This window comes from Haliotis rubra, unplaced genomic scaffold, assembly GCF_003918875.1.
Source record: "Haliotis rubra isolate DU_JTF1 unplaced genomic scaffold, ASM391887v1 Scf567, whole genome shotgun sequence".
Taxonomy (NCBI): domain Eukaryota; kingdom Metazoa; phylum Mollusca; class Gastropoda; order Lepetellida; family Haliotidae; genus Haliotis; species Haliotis rubra.
In genome coordinates this window covers 477,985-499,006 of record NW_025767265.1, presented here as the reverse complement: position 1 = coordinate 499,006, position 21,022 = coordinate 477,985, and positions in this window count along the sequence as shown.

The window sequence follows — 21,022 nt, the reverse complement described above, 5'->3', positions numbered from 1 at the left end:
GCTGAAAACACTGAATATGTATTTTGGCATATTGAGTACATTTTCATCTTTCTGTTTGGACTTACATAAGTTGATACTTCAAGATTTGATACATTTATTGGGGTTTTGGACAAGTGGCTGAACAGCAGCTATGGGACGTTTCTTCAATGCAATACAGGAAATGTCTTCTCCATCACTGAAAGTGGAGCTCTTTTGAAGGTGATTGATTTTGGCATTAGTTTTTTAACAAATCATTGGATATCTTTTTTGTGATTGAGTTCTGCAGAGCACAAAACTAAACGTGAAGACCAGTTGAAAGTGAAGTCCGTGTTGACAAGTGTTGTCATCAGTCTTGTAGACAGCTCCATGTTCGAGACCCGAGAATGAGCAGAGTAGGTTTTGTTTCCATGTGTGACGTGTGTTTGCCGAGATCTAGAACTGATGTACAGTAATGCGTGGTGAATGATATAAAACATTAACCAAGAGTTTGATAAGCAATAAACAAAATGTCCAGAACAATTATCGTGTTTGTTTGCTTTCTCTCACTGATACTCAAGTGGGACATCGAAAATATCGAGGACTTGGCAGAAGTCTTCTGTACCTGCATCAGCAAGCAGAGAAAGACATGACCACTCGAACAAGACTCATGGCTTATTAGAAAATATGAAATGGGTGGCCAACTTGTATTGAGGTTCCGAAATTAGCTGTGCAGAGTTACTTCCCTTGGGCATGTCTGCACCATGGGTTAAGGAGTACATCGATCCCTCATCAACACACCATGATAGGAATACTGGTAATAGCTGCATTAAAGCCCAAATAATTCACACGAAATATGTAGCTATTTTACATGAAGCACTTGCCCTGAATGAGCTTCCACTAAGTGTGGTAGCTGCACGGCGGGAGTTTCCAGAAAGACAAACCCCAGCTGAAGCACAAGACATGTTCAGGGGTGGATGTTATCATGTTCTATATGAGCCACCACTGTGTCCAGCAAATCTGCACTTGACAATCTACTCCGATCGGGGTATTGTTACACATGCAACCCAGCCTGTCAACCCCATGTAGCCACCACTGTGTCCAGCAAATCTGCACTTGACAATCTACTCCCATCGGGGTATGGTTACACATTCAACCCAGCCTGTCAACCCCATGTAGCCACCACTGCACTGCAGCCAGCAAATCTGCACTTGACAATCTACTCCCATCGGGTATGGTTACACATTCAACCCAGCCTGTCAACCCCATGTAGCCACCACTGTGTCCAGCAAATCTGCACTTGACAATCTACTCCCATCGGGGTATGGTTACACATTCAACCCAGCCTGTCAACCCCATGTAGCCACCACTGTGTCCAGCAAATCTGCACTTGACAATCTACTCCCATCGGGTATGGTTACACATTCAACCCAGCCTGTCAACCCCATGTAGCCACCACTGTGTCCAGCAAATCTGCACTTGACAATCTACTCCCATCGGGTATCGTATGGTTACACATTCAACCCAGCCTGTCAACCCCATGTAGCCACCACCACTGTGTCCAGCAAATCTGCACTTGACAATCTACTCCCATCGGGTATGGTTACACATTCAACCCAGCCTGTCAACCCCATGTAGCCACCACTGTGTCCAGCAAATCTGCACTTGACAATCTACTCCCATCGGGTATGGTTACACATTCAACCCAGCCTGTCAACCCCATGTAGCCACCACTGTGTCCAGCAAATCTGCACTTGACAATCTACTCCCATCGGGTATGGTTACACATTCAACCCAGCCTGTCAACCCCATGTAGCCACCACTGTGTCCAGCAAATCTCCACTTGACAATCTACTCCCATCGGGTATGGTTACACATTCAACCCAGCCTGTCAACCCCATGTAGCCACCACTGTGTCCAGCAAATCTGCACTTGACAATCTACTCCCATCGGGTATGGTTACACATTCAACCCAGCCTGTCAACCCCATGTAGCCACCACTGTGTCAGCAAATCTGTAGGCCACCACTGTGCACTTGACAATCTACTCCCATCGGGTATGGTTACACATTCAACCCAGCCTGTCAACCCCATGTAGCCACCACTGTGTCAGCAAATCTGCACTTGACAATCTACTCCCATCGGGTATGGTTACACATTCAACCCAGCCTGTCAACCCCATGTAGCCACCACTGTGTCCAGCAAATCTGCACTTGACAATCTACTCCCATCGGGTATGGTTACACATTCAACCCAGCCTGTCAACCCCATGTAGCCACCACTGTGTGCAGCAAATCTCCACTTGACAATCTACTCCCATCGGGTATGGTTACACATTCAACCCAGCCTGTCAACCCCATGTAGCCACCACTGTGTCCAGCAAATCTGCACTTGACAATCTACTCCCATCGGGTATGGTTACACATTCAACCCAGCCTGTCAACCCCATGTAGCCACCACTGTGTCCAGCAAATCTGCACTTGACAATCTACTCCCATCGGGTATGGTTACACATTCAACCCAGCCTGTCAACCCCATGTAGCCACCACTGTGTCCAGCAAATCTCCACTTGACAATCTACTCCCCCATCGGGTATGGTTACACATTCAACCCAGCCTGTCAACCCCATGTAGCCACCACTGTGTCCAGCAAATCTCCACTTGACAATCTACTCCCATCGGGTATGGTTACACATTCAACCCAGCCTGTCAACCCCATGTAGCCACCACTGCGCAACAGCAAATCTGCACTTGACAATCTACTCCCATCGGGTATGGTTACACATTCAACCCAGCCTGTCAACCCCATGTAGCCACCACTGTGTCCAGCAAATCTGCACTTGACAATCTACTCCCATCGGGTATGGTTACACATTCAACCCAGCCTGTCAACCCCATGTAGCCACCACTGTGTCCAGCAAATCTGCACTTGACAATCTACTCCCATCGGGTATGGTTACACATTCAACCCAGCCTGTCAACCCCATGTAGCCACCACTGTGTCCAGCAAATCTGCACTTGACAATCTACTCCCATCGGGTATGGTTACACATTCAACCCAGCCTGTCAACCCCATGTAGCCACCACTGTGTCCAGCAAATCTGCACTTGACAATCTACTCCCATCGGGTATGGTTACACATTCAACCCAGCCTGTCAACCCCATGTAGCCACCACTGTGTCCAGCAAATCTGCACTTGACAATCTACTCCCCATCGGGTATGGTTACACATTCAACCCAGCCTGTCAACCCCATGTAGCCACCACTGTGTCCAGCAAATCTGCACTTGACAATCTACTCCCATCGGGTATGGTTACACATTCAACCCAGCCTGTCAACCCCATGTAGCCACCACTGTGTCCAGCAAATCTCCACTTGACAATCTACTCCCCATCGGGTATGGTTACACATTCAACCCAGCCTGTCAACCCCATGTAGCCACCACCACTGTGTCAGCAAATCTGCACTTGACAATCTACTCCCCATCGGGTATGGTTACACATTCAACCCAGCCTGTCAACCCCATGTAGCCACCACTGTGCAGCAAATCTGCACTTGACAATCTACTCCCATCGGGTATGGTTACACATTCAACCCAGCCTGTCAACCCCATGTAGCCACCACTGTGTCAGCAAATCTGCACTTGACAATCTACTCCCATCGGGTATGGTTACACATTCAACCCAGCCTGTCAACCCCATGTAGCCACCACTGTGTCCAGCAAATCTGCACTTGACAATCTACTCCCATCGGGTATGGTTACACATTCAACCCAGCCTGTCAACCCCATGTAGCCACCACTGTGTCCAGCAAATCTGCACTTGACAATCTACTCCCATCGGGTATGGTTACACATTCAACCCAGCCTGTCAACCCCATGTAGCCACCACTGTGTCCAGCAAAATCTGCACTTGACAATCTACTCCCATCGGGTATGGTTACACATTCAACCCAGCCTGTCAACCCCATGTAGCCACCACTGTGTCCAGCAAATCTCCACTTGACAATCTACTCCCATCGGGTATGGTTACACATTCAACCCAGCCTGTCAACCCCATGTAGCCACCACTGTGTCCAGCAAATCTGCACTTGACAATCCCACTCCCCATCGGGTATGGTTACACATTCAACCCAGCCTGTCAACCCCATGTAGCCACCACTGTGTCCAGCAAATCTCCACTTGACAATCTACTCCCATCGGGTATGGTTACACATTCAACCCAGCCTGTCAACCCCATGTAGCCACCACTGCCATGTACTGCAGCAAATCTGCACTTGACAATCTACTCCCATCGGGGTATGGTTACACATTCAACCCAGCCTGTCAACCCCATGTAGCCACCACTGTGTCCAGCAAATCTCCACTTGACAATCTACTCCCATCGGGGTATGGTTACACATTCAACCCAGCCTGTCAACCCCATGTAGCCACCACTGTGTCCAGCAAATCTCCACTTGACAATCTACTCCCATCGGGGTATGGTTACACATTCAACCCAGCCTGTCAACCCCATGTAGCCACCACTGTGTCCAGCAAATCTGCACTTGACAATCTACTCCCATCGGGGTATGGTTACACATTCAACCCAGCCTGTCAACCCCATGTAGCCACCACTGTGTCCAGCAAATCTGCACTTGACAATCTACTCCCATCGGGGTATGGTTACACATTCAACCCAGCCTGTCAACCCCATGTAGCCACCACTGTGTCCAGCAAATCTCCACTTGACAATCTACTCCCATCGGGTATGGTTACACATTCAACCCAGCCTGTCAACCCCATGTAGCCACCACTGTGTCCAGCAAATCTGCACTTGACAATCTACTCCCATCGGTATGGTTACACATTCAACCCAGCCTGTCAACCCCATGTAGCCACCACTGCGTCCAGCAAATCTGCACTTGACAATCTACTCCCATCGGGTATGGTTACACATTCAACCCAGCCTGTCAACCCCATGTAGCCACCACTGTGTCCAGCAAATCTGCACTTGACAATCTACTCCCATCGGGTATGGTTACACATTCAACCCAGCCTGTCAACCCCATGTAGCCACCACTGTGTCCAGCAAATCTCCACTTGACAATCTACTCCCATCGGGTATGGTTACACATTCAACCCAGCCTGTCAACCCCATGTAGCCACCACTGCAGTCCAGCAAATCTGCACTTGACAATCTACTCCCATCGGGTATGGTTACACATTCAACCCAGCCTGTCAACCCCATGTAGCCACCACTGTGTCCAGCAAATCTCCACTTGACAATCTACTCCCATCGGGTATGGTTACACATTCAACCCAGCCTGTCAACCCCATGTAGCCACCACTGTGTCAGCAAATCTGCACTTGACAATCTACTCCCATCGGGTATGGTTACACATTCAACCCAGCCTGTCAACCCCATGTAGCCACCACTGTGTGCAGCAAATCTGCACTTGACAATCTACTCCCCATCGGGTATGGTTACACATTCAACCCAGCCTGTCAACCCCATGTAGCCACCACTGTGTCCAGCAAATCTGCACTTGACAATCTACTCCCATCGGGTATGGTTACACATTCAACCCAGCCTGTCAACCCCATGTAGCCACCACTGCCAGCAAATCTCCACTTGACAATCTACTCCCATCGGGTATGGTTACACATTCAACCCAGCCTGTCAACCCCATGTAGCCACCACTGCAAGCAGCAAATCTGCACTTGACAATCTACTCCCTCCATCGGGTATGGTTACACATTCAACCCAGCCTGTCAACCCCATGTAGCCACCACTGCAGCAGCAAATCTCCACTTGACAATCTACTCCCATCGGGTATGGTTACACATTCAACCCAGCCTGTCAACCCCATGTAGCCACCACTGTGTCCAGCAAATCTCCACTTGACAATCTACTCCCATCGGGTATGGTTACACATTCAACCCAGCCTGTCAACCCCATGTAGCCACCACTGTGTCCAGCAAATCTGCACTTGACAATCTACTCCCATCGGGTATGGTTACACATTCAACCCAGCCTGTCAACCCCATGTAGCCACCACTGTGTCCAGCAAATCTGCACTTGACAATCTACTCCCATCGGGTATGGTTACACATTCAACCCAGCCTGTCAACCCCATGTAGCCACCACTGTGTCCAGCAAATCTGCACTTGACAATCTACTCCCATCGGGTATGGTTACACATTCAACCCAGCCTGTCAACCCCATGTAGCCACCACTGTGTCCAGCAAATCTGCACTTGACAATCTACTCCCATCGGGTATGGTTACACATTCAACCCAGCCTGTCAACCCCATGTAGCCACCACTGTGTCCAGCAAATCTGCACTTGACAATCTACTCCCATCGGGTATGGTTACACATTCAACCCAGCCTGTCAACCCCATGTAGCCACCACTGTGTCCAGCAAATCTGCACTTGACAATCTACTCCCATCGGGTATGGTTACACATTCAACCCAGCCTGTCAACCCCATGTAGCCACCACTGTGTCCAGCAAATCTGCACTTGACAATCTACTCCCATCGGGTATGGTTACACATTCAACCCAGCCTGTCAACCCCATGTAGCCACCACTGTGTCCAGCAAATCTCCACTTGACAATCTACTCCCATCGGGTATGGTTACACATTCAACCCAGCCTGTCAACCCCATGTAGCCACCACTGTGTCCAGCAAATCTGCACTTGACAATCTACTCCCATCGGGGTATGGTTACACATTCAACCCAGCCTGTCAACCCCATGTAGCCACCACTGTGTCCAGCAAATCTGCACTTGACAATCTACTCCCATCGGGGTATGGTTACACATTCAACCCAGCCTGTCAACCCCATGTAGCCACCACTGTGTCCAGCAAATCTGCACTTGACAATCTACTCCCATCGGGGTATGGTTACACATTCAACCCAGCCTGTCAACCCCATGTAGCCACCACTGTGTCCAGCAAATCTGCACTTGACAATCTACTCCCATCGGGGTATGGTTACACATTCAACCCAGCCTGTCAACCCCATGTAGCCACCACTGCGTGCAGCAAATCTGCACTTGACAATCTACTCCCATCGGGGTATGGTTACACATTCAACCCAGCCTGTCAACCCCATGTAGCCACCACTGCGTGCAGCAAATCTGCACTTGACAATCTACTCCCATCGGGGTATGGTTACACATTCAACCCAGCCTGTCAACCCCATGTAGCCACCACTGCTGTCCAGCAAATCTCCACTTGACAATCTACTCCCATCGGGTATGGTTACACATTCAACCCAGCCTGTCAACCCCATGTAGCCACCACTGCGTGCAGCAAATCTGCACTTGACAATCTACTCCCATCGGGGTATGGTTACACATTCAACCCAGCCTGTCAACCCCATGTAGCCACCACTGTGTCCAGCAAATCTCCACTTGACAATCTACTCCCATCGGGTATGGTTACACATTCAACCCAGCCTGTCAACCCCATGTAGCCACCACTGTGTCCAGCAAATCTGCAAATCTCCACTTGACAATCTACTCCCATCGGGTATGGTTACACATTCAACCCAGCCTGTCAACCCCATGTAGCCACCACTGTGTCCAGCAAATCTGCACTTGACACTGCTACTCCCATCGGGTATGGTTACACATTCAACCCAGCCTGTCAACCCCATGTAGCCACCACTGTGTCCAGCAAATCTGCACTTGACAATCTACTCCCATCGGGTATGGTTACACATTCAACCCAGCCTGTCAACCCCATGTAGCCACCACTGTGTCCAGCAAATCTGCACTTGACAATCTACTCCCATCGGGTATGGTTACACATTCAACCCAGCCTGTCAACCCCATGTAGCCACCACTGTGTCCAGCAAATCTGCACTTGACAATCTACTCCCATCGGGGTATGGTTACACATTCAACCCAGCCTGTCAACCCCATGTAGCCACCACTGCGTGCAGCAAATCTCCACTTGACAATCTACTCCCATCGGGGTATGGTTACACATTCAACCCAGCCTGTCAACCCCATGTAGCCACCACTGTGTCCAGCAAATCTGCACTTGACAATCTACTCCCATCGGGGTATGGTTACACATTCAACCCAGCCTGTCAACCCCATGTAGCCACCACTGCGTGCAGCAAATCTGCACTTGACAATCTACTCCCATCGGGGTATGGTTACACATTCAACCCAGCCTGTCAACCCCATGTAGCCACCACTGCGTGCAGCAAATCTGCACTTGACAATCTACTCCCATCGGGGTATGGTTACACATTCAACCCAGCCTGTCAACCCCATGTAGCCACCACTGTGTGCAGCAAATCTCCACTTGACAATCTACTCCCATCGGGTATGGTTACACATTCAACCCAGCCTGTCAACCCCATGTAGCCACCACTGCGTGCAGCAAATCTGCACTTGACAATCTACTCCCATCGGGGTATGGTTACACATTCAACCCAGCCTGTCAACCCCATGTAGCCACCACTGTGTCCAGCAAATCTCCACTTGACAATCTACTCCCATCGGGTATGGTTACACATTCAACCCAGCCTGTCAACCCCATGTAGCCACCACTGTGTCCAGCAAATCTGCACTTGACAATCTACTCCCATCGGGTATGGTTACACATTCAACCCAGCCTGTCAACCCCATGTAGCCACCACTGTGTCCAGCAAATCTCCACTTGACAATCTACTCCCATCGGGGTATGGTTACACATTCAACCCAGCCTGTCAACCCCATGTAGCCACCACTGTGTCCAGCAAATCTCCACTTGACAATCTACTCCCATCGGGGTATGGTTACACATTCAACCCAGCCTGTCAACCCCATGTAGCCACCACTGTGTCCAGCAAATCTCCACTTGACAATCTACTCCCATCGGGTATGGTTACACATTCAACCCAGCCTGTCAACCCCATGTAGCCACCACTGTGTCCAGCAAATCTGCACTTGACAATCTACTCCCATCGGGTATGGTTACACATTCAACCCAGCCTGTCAACCCCATGTAGCCACCACTGTGTCCAGCAAATCTCCACTTGACAATCTACTCCCATCGGGTATGGTTACACATTCAACCCAGCCTGTCAACCCCATGTAGCCACCACTGTGTCCAGCAAATCTCCACTTGACAATCTACTCCCATCGGGTATGGTTACACATTCAACCCAGCCTGTCAACCCCATGTAGCCACCACTGTGTCCAGCAAATCTGCACTTGACAATCTACTCCCATCGGGTATGGTTACACATTCAACCCAGCCTGTCAACCCCATGTAGCCACCACTGTGTCCAGCAAATCTGCACTTGACAATCTACTCCCATCGGGGTATGGTTACACATTCAACCCAGCCTGTCAACCCCATGTAGCCACCACTGTGTCCAGCAAATCTCCACTTGACAATCTACTCCCATCGGGGTATGGTTACACATTCAACCCAGCCTGTCAACCCCATGTAGCCACCACTGCGTGCAGCAAATCTGCACTTGACAATCTACTCCCATCGGGGTATGGTTACACATTCAACCCAGCCTGTCAACCCCATGTAGCCACCACTGCGTGCAGCAAATCTGCACTTGACAATCTACTCCCATCGGGTATGGTTACACATTCAACCCAGCCTGTCAACCCCATGTAGCCACCACTGCGTGCAGCAAATCTTGCACTTGACAATCTACTCAACCCCATCGGGGTATGGTTACACATTCAACCCAGCCTGTCAACCCCATGTAGCCACCACTGCGTGCAGCAAATCTCCACTTGACAATCTACTCCCATCGGGGTATGGTTACACATTCAACCCAGCCTCTCAACCCCATGTAGCCACCACTGCGTTGCAGCAAATCTGCACTTGACAATCTACTCCCATCGGGTATGGTTACACATTCAACCCAGCCTGTCAACCCCATGTAGCCACCACTGTGCGTTGCAGCAAATCTCCACTTGACAATCTACTCCCCATCGGGTATGGTTACACATTCAACCCAGCCTGTCAACCCCATGTAGCCACCACTGTGTCCAGCAAATCTGCACTTGACAATCTACTCCCATCGGGTATGGTTACACATTCAACCCAGCCTGTCAACCCCATGTAGCCACCACTGCGTCAGCAAATCTCCACTTGACAATCTACTCCCATCGGGTATGGTTACACATTCAACCCAGCCTGTCAACCCCATGTAGCCACCACTGTGTCCAGCAAATCTGCACTTGACAATCTACTCCCATCGGGTATGGTTACACATTCAACCCAGCCTGTCAACCCCATGTAGCCACCACTGTGTCCAGTAAATCTGCACTTGACAATCTACTCCCATCGGGGTATGGTTACACATTCAACCCAGCCTGTCAACCCCATGTAGCCACCACTGTGTCCAGCAAATCTGCACTTGACAATCTACTCCCATCGGGGTATTGTTACACATTCAACCCAGCCTGTCAACCCCATGTAGCCACCACTGCGTGCAGCAAATCTCCACTTGACAATCTACTCCCATCGGGGTATGGTTACACATTCAACCCAGCCTGTCAACCCCATGTAGCCACCACTGTGTCCAGCAAATCTCCACTTGACAATCTACTCCCATCGGGTATGGTTACACATTCAACCCAGCCTGTCAACCCCATGTAGCCACCACTGTGTCCAGCAAATCTGCACTTGACAATCTACTCCCATCGGGTATGGTTACACATTCAACCCAGCCTGTCAACCCCATGTAGCCACCACTGTGTCCAGCAAATCTGCACTTGACAATCTACTCCCATCGGGGTATGGTTACACATTCAAGCCAGCCTGTCAACCCCATGTAGCCACCACTGTGTCCAGCAAATCTGCACTTGACAATCTACTCCCATCGGGTATGGTTACACATTCAACCCAGCCTGTCAACCCCATGTAGCCACCACTGTGTCCAGCAAATCTGCACTTGACAATCTACTCCCATCGGGTATGGTTACACATTCAACCCAGCCTGTCAACCCCATGTAGCCACCACTGTGTCCAGCAAATCTGCACTTGACAATCTACTCCCATCGGGTATGGTTACACATTCAACCCAGCCTGTCAACCCCATGTAGCCACCACTGTGTCCAGCAAATCTGCACTTGACAATCTACTCCCATCGGGTATGGTTACACATTCAACCCAGCCTGTCAACCCCATGTAGCCACCACTGTGTCCAGCAAATCTGCACTTGACAATCTACTCCCATCGGGTATGGTTACACATTCAACCCAGCCTGTCAACCCCATGTAGCCACCACTGTGTCCAGCAAATCTGCACTTGACAATCTACTCCCATCGGGGTATGGTTACACATTCAACCCAGCCTGTCAACCCCATGTAGCCACCACTGTGTCCAGCAAATCTGCACTTGACAATCTACTCCCATCGGGGTATGGTTACACATTCAACCCAGCCTGTCAACCCCATGTAGCCACCACTGTGTCCAGCAAATCTGCACTTGACAATCTACTCCCATCGGGGTATGGTTACACATTCAACCCAGCCTGTCAACCCCATGTAGCCACCACTGTGTCCAGCAAATCTGCACTTGACAATCTACTCCCATCGGGGTATGGTTACACATTCAACCCAGCCTGTCAACCCCATGTAGCCACCACTGTGTCCAGCAAATCTCCACTTGACAATCTACTCCCATCGGGTATGGTTACACATTCAACCCAGCCTGTCAACCCCATGTAGCCACCACTGTGTCCAGCAAATCTGCACTTGACAATCTACTCCCATCGGGGTATGGTTACACATTCAACCCAGCCTGTCAACCCCATGTAGCCACCACTGTGTCCAGCAAATCTCCACTTGACAATCTACTCCCATCGGGGTATGGTTACACATTCAACCCAGCCTGTCAACCCCATGTAGCCACCACTGTGTCCAGCAAATCTGCACTTGACAATCTACTCCCATCGGGGTATGGTTACACATTCAACCCAGCCTGTCAACCCCATGTAGCTACCACTTGGGAGGTAATATAATTATCGGACCAAGCTGTGGATGCATCCAGGGTGTAGTGGAGAGTGATCGTAACGTATACCCTGGAGATTATCGAGGATGATTGTACCCATGTGGGGAATCAAACTTGGGTCTTTAGAGTGACGAGCAGACACTTTAACCAGTGGACTACCCAACCGTCCCTGAATTTTGGAACAGATCTTGCTGTATCTTTGATCCAAGTCCAGACTCATCAGGTCTGGTTGCCGTTGTACAATACAACCTTAGCGCTACGCCAGTCGGAAGTCCATGTGGTATGGGAGTTACTATCACCCTTAGCCCTAACATCACTTTGTACAATACAACCTTAGCGCTACGCCAGTCGGAAGTCCATGTTGTTTGGGAGTTACTATCACCCTTAGCCCTAACATCACTTTGTACAATACAACCATAGCGCTACGCCAGTCGGAAGTCGATGTGGTATGGGAGTCACTATCACCTGTAGTCCTAACATCACTTTGTACAATACAACCTTAGCGCTACGCCAGTCGGAAGTCCATGTGGTATGGGAGTCACTATCACCTGTAGTCCTAACATCACTTTGTACAATACAACCTTAGCGCTACGCCAGTCGGAAGTCCATGTTGTATGGGAGTCACTATCACCTGTAACCCTAACATCACTTTGTACAATACAACCTTAGCTTCTGCACGCCAGTCGAAGTCCATGTGGTATGGGAGTTACTATCACCCGTAGCCCTAACATCACTCTGTACAATACAACCTTAGCGCTACGCCAGTCGGAAGTCCATGTGGTATGGGAGTCACTATCACCTGTAGCCCTAACATCACTTTGTACAATACAACCTTAGCGCTACGTCAATCTGAAGACCATGTGGTATGGGAGTCACTATCACCTGTAGCCCTAACATCACTTTGTACAATACAACCTTAGCGCTACGCCAGTCGGAAGTTCATGTTGTATGGGAGTCACTATCACCTGTAGGCCTAACATCACTTTGTACAATACAACCTTAGCTCTACGCCAGTCGGAAGTACATGTTGTTTGGGAGTCACTATCACCTGTAGCCCTAACATCACTTTGTACAATACAACCTTTAGCGCTTTCACGCCAGTCGGAAGTCCATGTGGTATGGGAGTCACTATCACCTGTAGTCCTAATATCACTTTGTACAATACAACCTTAGCGCTACGCCAGTCGGAAGTCCATGTTGTATGGGAGTTACTATCACCTGTAGCCCTAATATCACTTTGTACAATACAACCTTAGCGCTACGCCAGTCGGAAGTACATGTTGTTTGGGAGTCACTATCACCTGTAGCCCTAACATCACTTTGTACAATACAACCTTAGCGCTACGCCAGTCGGAAGTCCATGTGGTATGGGAGTCACTATCACCTGTAGCCCTAACATCACTTTGTACAATACAACCTTAGCGCTACGCCAGTCGGAAGTCCATGTTGTATGGGAGTTACTATCACCTGTAGCCCTAATATCACTTTGTACAATACAACCTTAGCGCTACGCCAGTCGGAAGTCCATGTTGTATGGGAGTTACTATCACCTGTAGCCCTAATATCACTTTGTACAATACAACCTTAGCGCTACGCCAGTCGGAAGTCCATGTTGTATGGGAGTCACTATCACCTGTAGCCCTAACATCACTTTGTACAATGGCACCCAGGACTTCACTTCTTATTAATATATCTGGTATTGATGTCTAGTCATATCATGGCAGAAAATGTGCATCAGATCGCAGATGCAGGAATAAAACCAAGATCTAAAGCCTGACGAGCCAATACAACAAAACATTAGGACAAACACAGTTTATTACAAAAGCAGTATCAACAAATTGTTAACAAATACCAGTAATCAAACACAACATACAGGACTGTCAACACTTCAGAGAGAGTGAGTGATGTTTTAACATTACTTTATACAGTATTTCATCAATGTCACTGCATGTGTGACTAACGCTAGGAGATGTAGATATGCTTTGTTTAATGCCACACTCCGCAATATTCCAGCTAATTGAGTCGGAATCGGACAATCCAATTGTCAACGTCATAAACATCGATCTGTGCAGTCGGTATACGATGATGTTAATCAACCAAGTCGGCGAGCCTGACCATCCAATCCCGTTAGTCACATCTTATGACAAGCATGGGTTGCTGAAGACCAATTCTAACCCGGATCTCCATGGATGCAGAAATGCCAACCACTTCAACAAAATCCACCAACAAGGGCAGACACAAACACACAAACCATCAGAATCTAGCACACCTGATCATGCTAATGGACACCGCTTTTTTTCAATAAGGACCCGTGAAGATCCAGGGTAGAATAGGTCTTCAGCAAACCAAGCTTGTCACAAAAGGCGACTATGCTTGTCATAAGAGGCGACTAACGGGATCGGGTGGTCAGGCTCACTGACTTGGTTGACACATGTCATCGGTTGCACCGCCATATAGCTGGAATATTGCTGAGTGCGGTGTATAACTAAACTCACTCACTGTCTCACTAAACAGAAGGGGTATAGCTACTTTGGAGAAGAGTGAAATATGGATAATGTGTCACATTACAAACACTTCAGGTTGATTGTTCAGTGCCTCATATTTAGTGTACTTCTTGGCAAGAATATCGGTTCATGCCCCCATATAGCTGGAATATTACTGAGTGCGGCGTAAAACTAAACTCACTCACTATTCAGTAAGGTATTGCTTCCTCACCACAGATATACATTAATCTGGAGGGGAACAAGAAAAACTCACAAATCCTCTTAGATGTGTGCTCAACTTGTATAAAACCCAACACTATACATGAAATGTGACATACTCCATATACATGTGGAAGTTTCAAGACGGGCACACCCATGATATTTCGGAACAAGTCTGATAATTTCACTTGCATATTTGAAAAAAACGCTAATAATGAATTTCATGTAAACTGGCTTTATCATGATGGATATGGATCAATGATAATGCTCCATTGGAAGATCTATGAAGAAATACACCCTCTGATCACTGATCCAACAAAAGGAATATTTGTGGCGGGCTAAGTCAGCCTGACTACAGAACTGTATCTACTTGGTATACACAGAGATGTCATGGATGTCCCACACACAAGATCCTGGCCACATCTGCCCCGACTACAGAACTGTATCTACTGGGTATACACAGAGATGACATGGATGTTCCACACACACAAGACACTGCCACATCTGCCCCGACTACAGAACTGTATCTACTGGGTATACACAGAGATGACATGGATGTTCCACACACACAAGACACTGCCACATCTGGCCCAACTACAGAACTGTATCTACTGGGTATACACAGAGATGACATGGATGTTCCACACACACAAGATCCTGGCCACATCTGGTCCCACTACAGAACTGTATCTACTGGGTATACACAGAGATGACATGGATGTTCCACACAAGATCCTGGCAACATCTGGCCCCACTACAGAATTGTATCTACTGGGTATACACATAGATGACATGGATGTTCCACACACAAAAGATCCTCGCCACATCTGGCCTGACTACAGAACTGTATCTACAGGGTATACACAGAGATGACATGGATGTTCCACACACAAGATCCTGGCCACATCTGGCCTGACTACAGAACTGTATCTACTGGGTATACACAGAGATGACATGGATGTTCCACACACAAGATCCTGGCCACATCTGACCCAACTACAGAACTGTATCTACTGGGTATACACAGAGATGACATGGATGTTCCACACACACAAGATACTGGCCACATCTGGCCCCACTACAGAATTGTATCTACTGGGTATACACATAGATGACATGGATGTTCCACACACACAAGATCCTGGCCACATCTGGGCTGACTACAGAACTGTATCTACTTGGTATACACAGAGATGTCATGGATGTCCCACACACAAGATCCTGGCCACATCTGGCCCCACTACAGAATTGTATCTACTGGGTATACACATAGATGACATGGATGTTCCACACACAAAAGATCCTGGCCACATCTGGCCTGACTACAGAACTGTATCTACTGGGTATACACAGAGATGACATGGATGTTCCACACACAAGATCCTGGCCACATCTGGGCTGACTACAGAACTGTATCTACAGGGTATACACAGAGATGACATGGATGTTCCACACACACAAGATACTGGCCACATCTGGCCCCACTACAAAACTGTATCTATTGGGTATACACAGAGATGACATGGATGTCCCACACACAAGATCCTGGCCACATCTGCCCCGACTACAGAACTGTATCTACTGGGTATACACAGAGATGACATGGATGTCCCACACACAAGATCCTGGCCACATCTGGCCCCACTACAGAACTGTATCTACTTGGTATACACAGAGATGACATGGATGTTCCACACACAAGATCCTGGCCACATCTGGCCTGACTACAGAACTGTATCTACTGGGTATACACAGAGATGACATGGATGTTCCACACACAAGATCCTGGCCACATCTGACCCAACTACAGAACTGTATCTACTGGGTATACACAGAGATGACATGGATGTTCCACACACACAAGATACTGGCCACATCTGGCCCCACTACAGAATTGTATCTACTGGGTATACACATAGATGACATGGATGTTCCACACACAAGATCCTGGCCACATCTGGGCTGACTACAGAACTGTATCTACTTGGTATACACAGAGATGTCATGGATGTCCCACACACAAGATCCTGGCCACATCTGGCCCCACTACAGAATTGTATCTACTGGGTATACACATAGATGACATGGATGTTCCACACACAAAAGATCCTGGCCACATCTGGCCTGACTACAGAACTGTATCTACTGGGTATACACAGAGATGACATGGATGTTCCACACACAAGATCCTGGCCACATCTGGGCTGACTACAGAACTGTATCTACAGGGTATACACAGAGATGACATGGATGTTCCACACACACAGATACACATCTGGCCCCACTACAAAAACTGTATCTATTGGGTATACACAGAGATGACATGGATGTCCCACACACAAGATCTGGCCAAACTTGTATCTAACTGTATACACAGATACACAGAGATGACATGGATGTCCCACACACAAGATCCTGGCCACATCTGGGCTGACAGAACTGTATCTACTGGGTATACACAGAGATGACATGGATGTTCCACACACAAGATCCTGGCCACATCTGGCCTGACTACAGAACTGTATCTACTGGGTATACACAGAGATGACATGGATGTTCCACACACACAAGATCCTGGCCACATCTGGCCTGACTACAGAACTGTATCTACTGGGTATACACAGAGATGACATGGATGTTTCGGGCATACACAGAGATGACACACACAAGATCTGGCCACATCTGGTTACTCTGGACACAGAACTGTATCTACTGGGTATACACAGAGATGACATGGATGTTCCACACACACAGATCCTGGCCACATCTGGCCCCACTACAGAACTGTATCTACTGGGTATACACAGAGATGACATGGATGTTCCACACACACAAGATCCTGGCCACATCTGGCCTGACTACAGAACTGTATCTACTGGGTATACACACAGAATGACATGGATGTTCCAGTATCACACACAAGATCCTGGCCACATCTGGCCTTGATTACAGAACTGTATCTACTGGGTATACACAGAGATGACATGGATGTCCCACACACAAGATCCTGGCCACATCTGGGCTGAGATTATGAGTTCAATAGAACTGTATCTACTGGGTATACACAGAGATGACATGGATGTACACACAAGATCCTGGCCACATTCCTGGCTACAGAACTGTATCTACTGGGTATACACAGAGATGACATGGATGTTCCCACACACAAGATCCTGGCCACATCTGGCCCCACTACAGAACTGTATCTACTGGGTATACACAGAGATGACATGGATGTTCCACACACAAAGATCCTGGCCACATCTGGCCTGACTACAGAACTGTATCTACTGGGTATACACAGAGATGACATGGATGTTCCACACACAAGATCCTGGCCACATCTGGGCTGACTACAGAACTGTATCTACAGGGTATACACAGAGATGACATGGATGTTCCACACACAAGATACTGGCCACATCTGGCCCCACTACAAAACTGTATCTATTGGGTATACACAGAGATGACATGGATGTCCCACACACAAGATCCTGGCCACATCTGCCCCGACTACAGAACTGTATCTACTGGGTATACACAGAGATGACATGGATGTCCCACACACAAGATCCTGGCCACATCTGGCCCCACTACAGAACTGTATCTACTTGGTATACACAGAGATGACATGGATGTTCCACACACAAGATCCTGGCCACATCTGGCCTGACTACAGAACTGTATCTACTGGGTATACACAGAGATGACATGGATGTTCCACACACACAAGACACTGCCACATCTGCCCCGACTACAGAACTGTATCTACTGGGTATACACAGAGATGACATGGATGTTCCACACACACAAGACACTGCCACATCTGGCCCAACTACAGAACTGTATCTACTGGGTATACACAGAGATGACATGGATGTTCCACACACACAAGATCCTGGCCACATCTGGTCCCACTACAGAACTGTATCTACTGGGTATACACAGAGATGACATGGATGTTCCACACAAGATCCTGGCCACATCTGGCCCCACTACAGAATTGTATCTACTGGGTATACACATAGATGACATGGATGTTCCACACACAAAAGATCCTGGCCACATCTGGCCTGACTACAGAACTGTATCTACAGGGTATACACAGAGATGACATGGATGTTCCACACACAAGATCCTGGCCACATCTGGCCTGACTACAGAACTGTATCTACTCGGTATACACAGAGATGACATGGATGTTCCACACACAAGATCCTGGCCACATCTGACCCAACTACAGAACTGTATCTACTGGGTATACACAGAGATGACATGGATGTTCCACACACACAAGATACTGGCCACATCTGGCCCCACTACAGAATTGTATCTACTGGGTATACACATAGATGACATGGATGTTCCACACACACAAGATCCTGGCCACATCTGGGCTGACTACAGAACTGTATCTACTTGGTATACACAGAGATGTCATGGATGTCCCACACACAAGATCCTGGCCACATCTGGCCCCACTACAGAATTGTATCTACTGGGTATACACATAGAGATGACATGGATGTTCCACACACAAAAAGATCCTGGCCACATCTGGCCTGACTACAGAACTGTATCTACTGGGTATACACAGAGATGACATGGATGTTCCACACACAAGATCCTGGCCACATCTGGGCTGACTACAGAACTGTATCTACAGGGTATACACAGAGATGACATGGATGTTCCACACACACAAGATACTGGCCACATCTGGCCCCACTACAAAACTGTATCTATTGGGTATACACAGAGATGACATGGATGTCCCACACACAAGATCCTGGCCACATCTGCCCCGACTACAGAACTGTATCTACAGGGTATACACAGAGATGACATGGATGTTCCACACACACAAGATACTGGCCACATCTGGCCCCACTACAAAACTGTATCTATTGGGTATACACAGAGATGACATGGATGTCCCACACACAAGATCCTGGCCACATCTGGCCCCACTACAGAACTGTATCTACTTGGTATACACAGAGATGACATGGATGTTCCACACACAAGATCCTGGCCACATCTGGCCTGACTACAGAACTGTATCTACTGGGTATACACATAGATGTCATGGATGTCCCACACACAAGATCCTGGCCACATCTGGCCTGACTACAGAACTGTATCTACTGGGTATACACAGAGATGACATGGATGTTCCACACACAAGATACTGGCCACATCTGGCCCCACTACAGAACTGTATCTACTGGGTATACACAGAGATGACATGGATGTTCCACACACAAGATCCTGGCCACATCTGGCCCCACTACAGAACTGTATCTACTGGGTATACACATAGATGTCATGGATGTCCCACACACAAGATCCTGGCCACATCTGGCCTGACTACAGAACTGTATCTACTGGGTATACACAGAGATGACATGGATGTTCCACACACAAGATACTGGCCACATCTGGCCCGACTACAGAACTGTATCTACTGGGTATACACAGAGATGACATGGATGTTCCACACACAAGATCCTGGCCACATCTGGCCTGACTACAGAACTGTATCTACTAGGTATACACAGAGATGACATGGATGTTCCACACACATAAGACACTGCCACATCTGGCCTTACTACAGAACTGTATCTACCGGGTATACACAGAGATGTCATGGATGTTCCACACACACAAGATCCTGGCCACATCTGGGCTGACTACAGAACTGTATCTATTGGGTATACACAGAGATGACATGGATGTCCCACAGACAAGATCCTGGCCACATGTGCCCCGACTACAGAACTGTATCTATTGGGTATACACAGAGATGACATGGATGTTCCACACACAAGATACTGGCCACATTTCGTCCGACTACAGATAATCTACTGGGTATACACAGAGATGACATGGACGTTCCACACACACAAGATACTGCCACATCTGGCCCGACTACAGAACTGTATCTACTGGGTATACACAGAGATGACATGGATGTCCCACACATACAAGATCCTGGCCACATCTGGCCCCACTACAGAATTGTATCTACTGGGTATACACAGAGATGACATGGATGTTCCACACACAAGATCCTGGCCACATCTGGCCTGACTACAGAACTGTATCTATTGGGTATACACAGAGATGACATGGATGTTCCACACACACAAGATCCTGGCCACATTTGGGCTGACTACAGAATTGTATCTACTGGGTATACACAGAGATGACATGGATGTCCCACACACAAGATCCTGGCCACATCTGGCCTGACTACAGAACTGTATCTACTGGGTATACACAGAGATGACATGGATGTCCCACACACACAAGATCCTGGCCACATCTGGCCCCACTACACAACTGTATCTACTGGGTATACACAGAGATGACATGGATGTCCCACACACAAGATC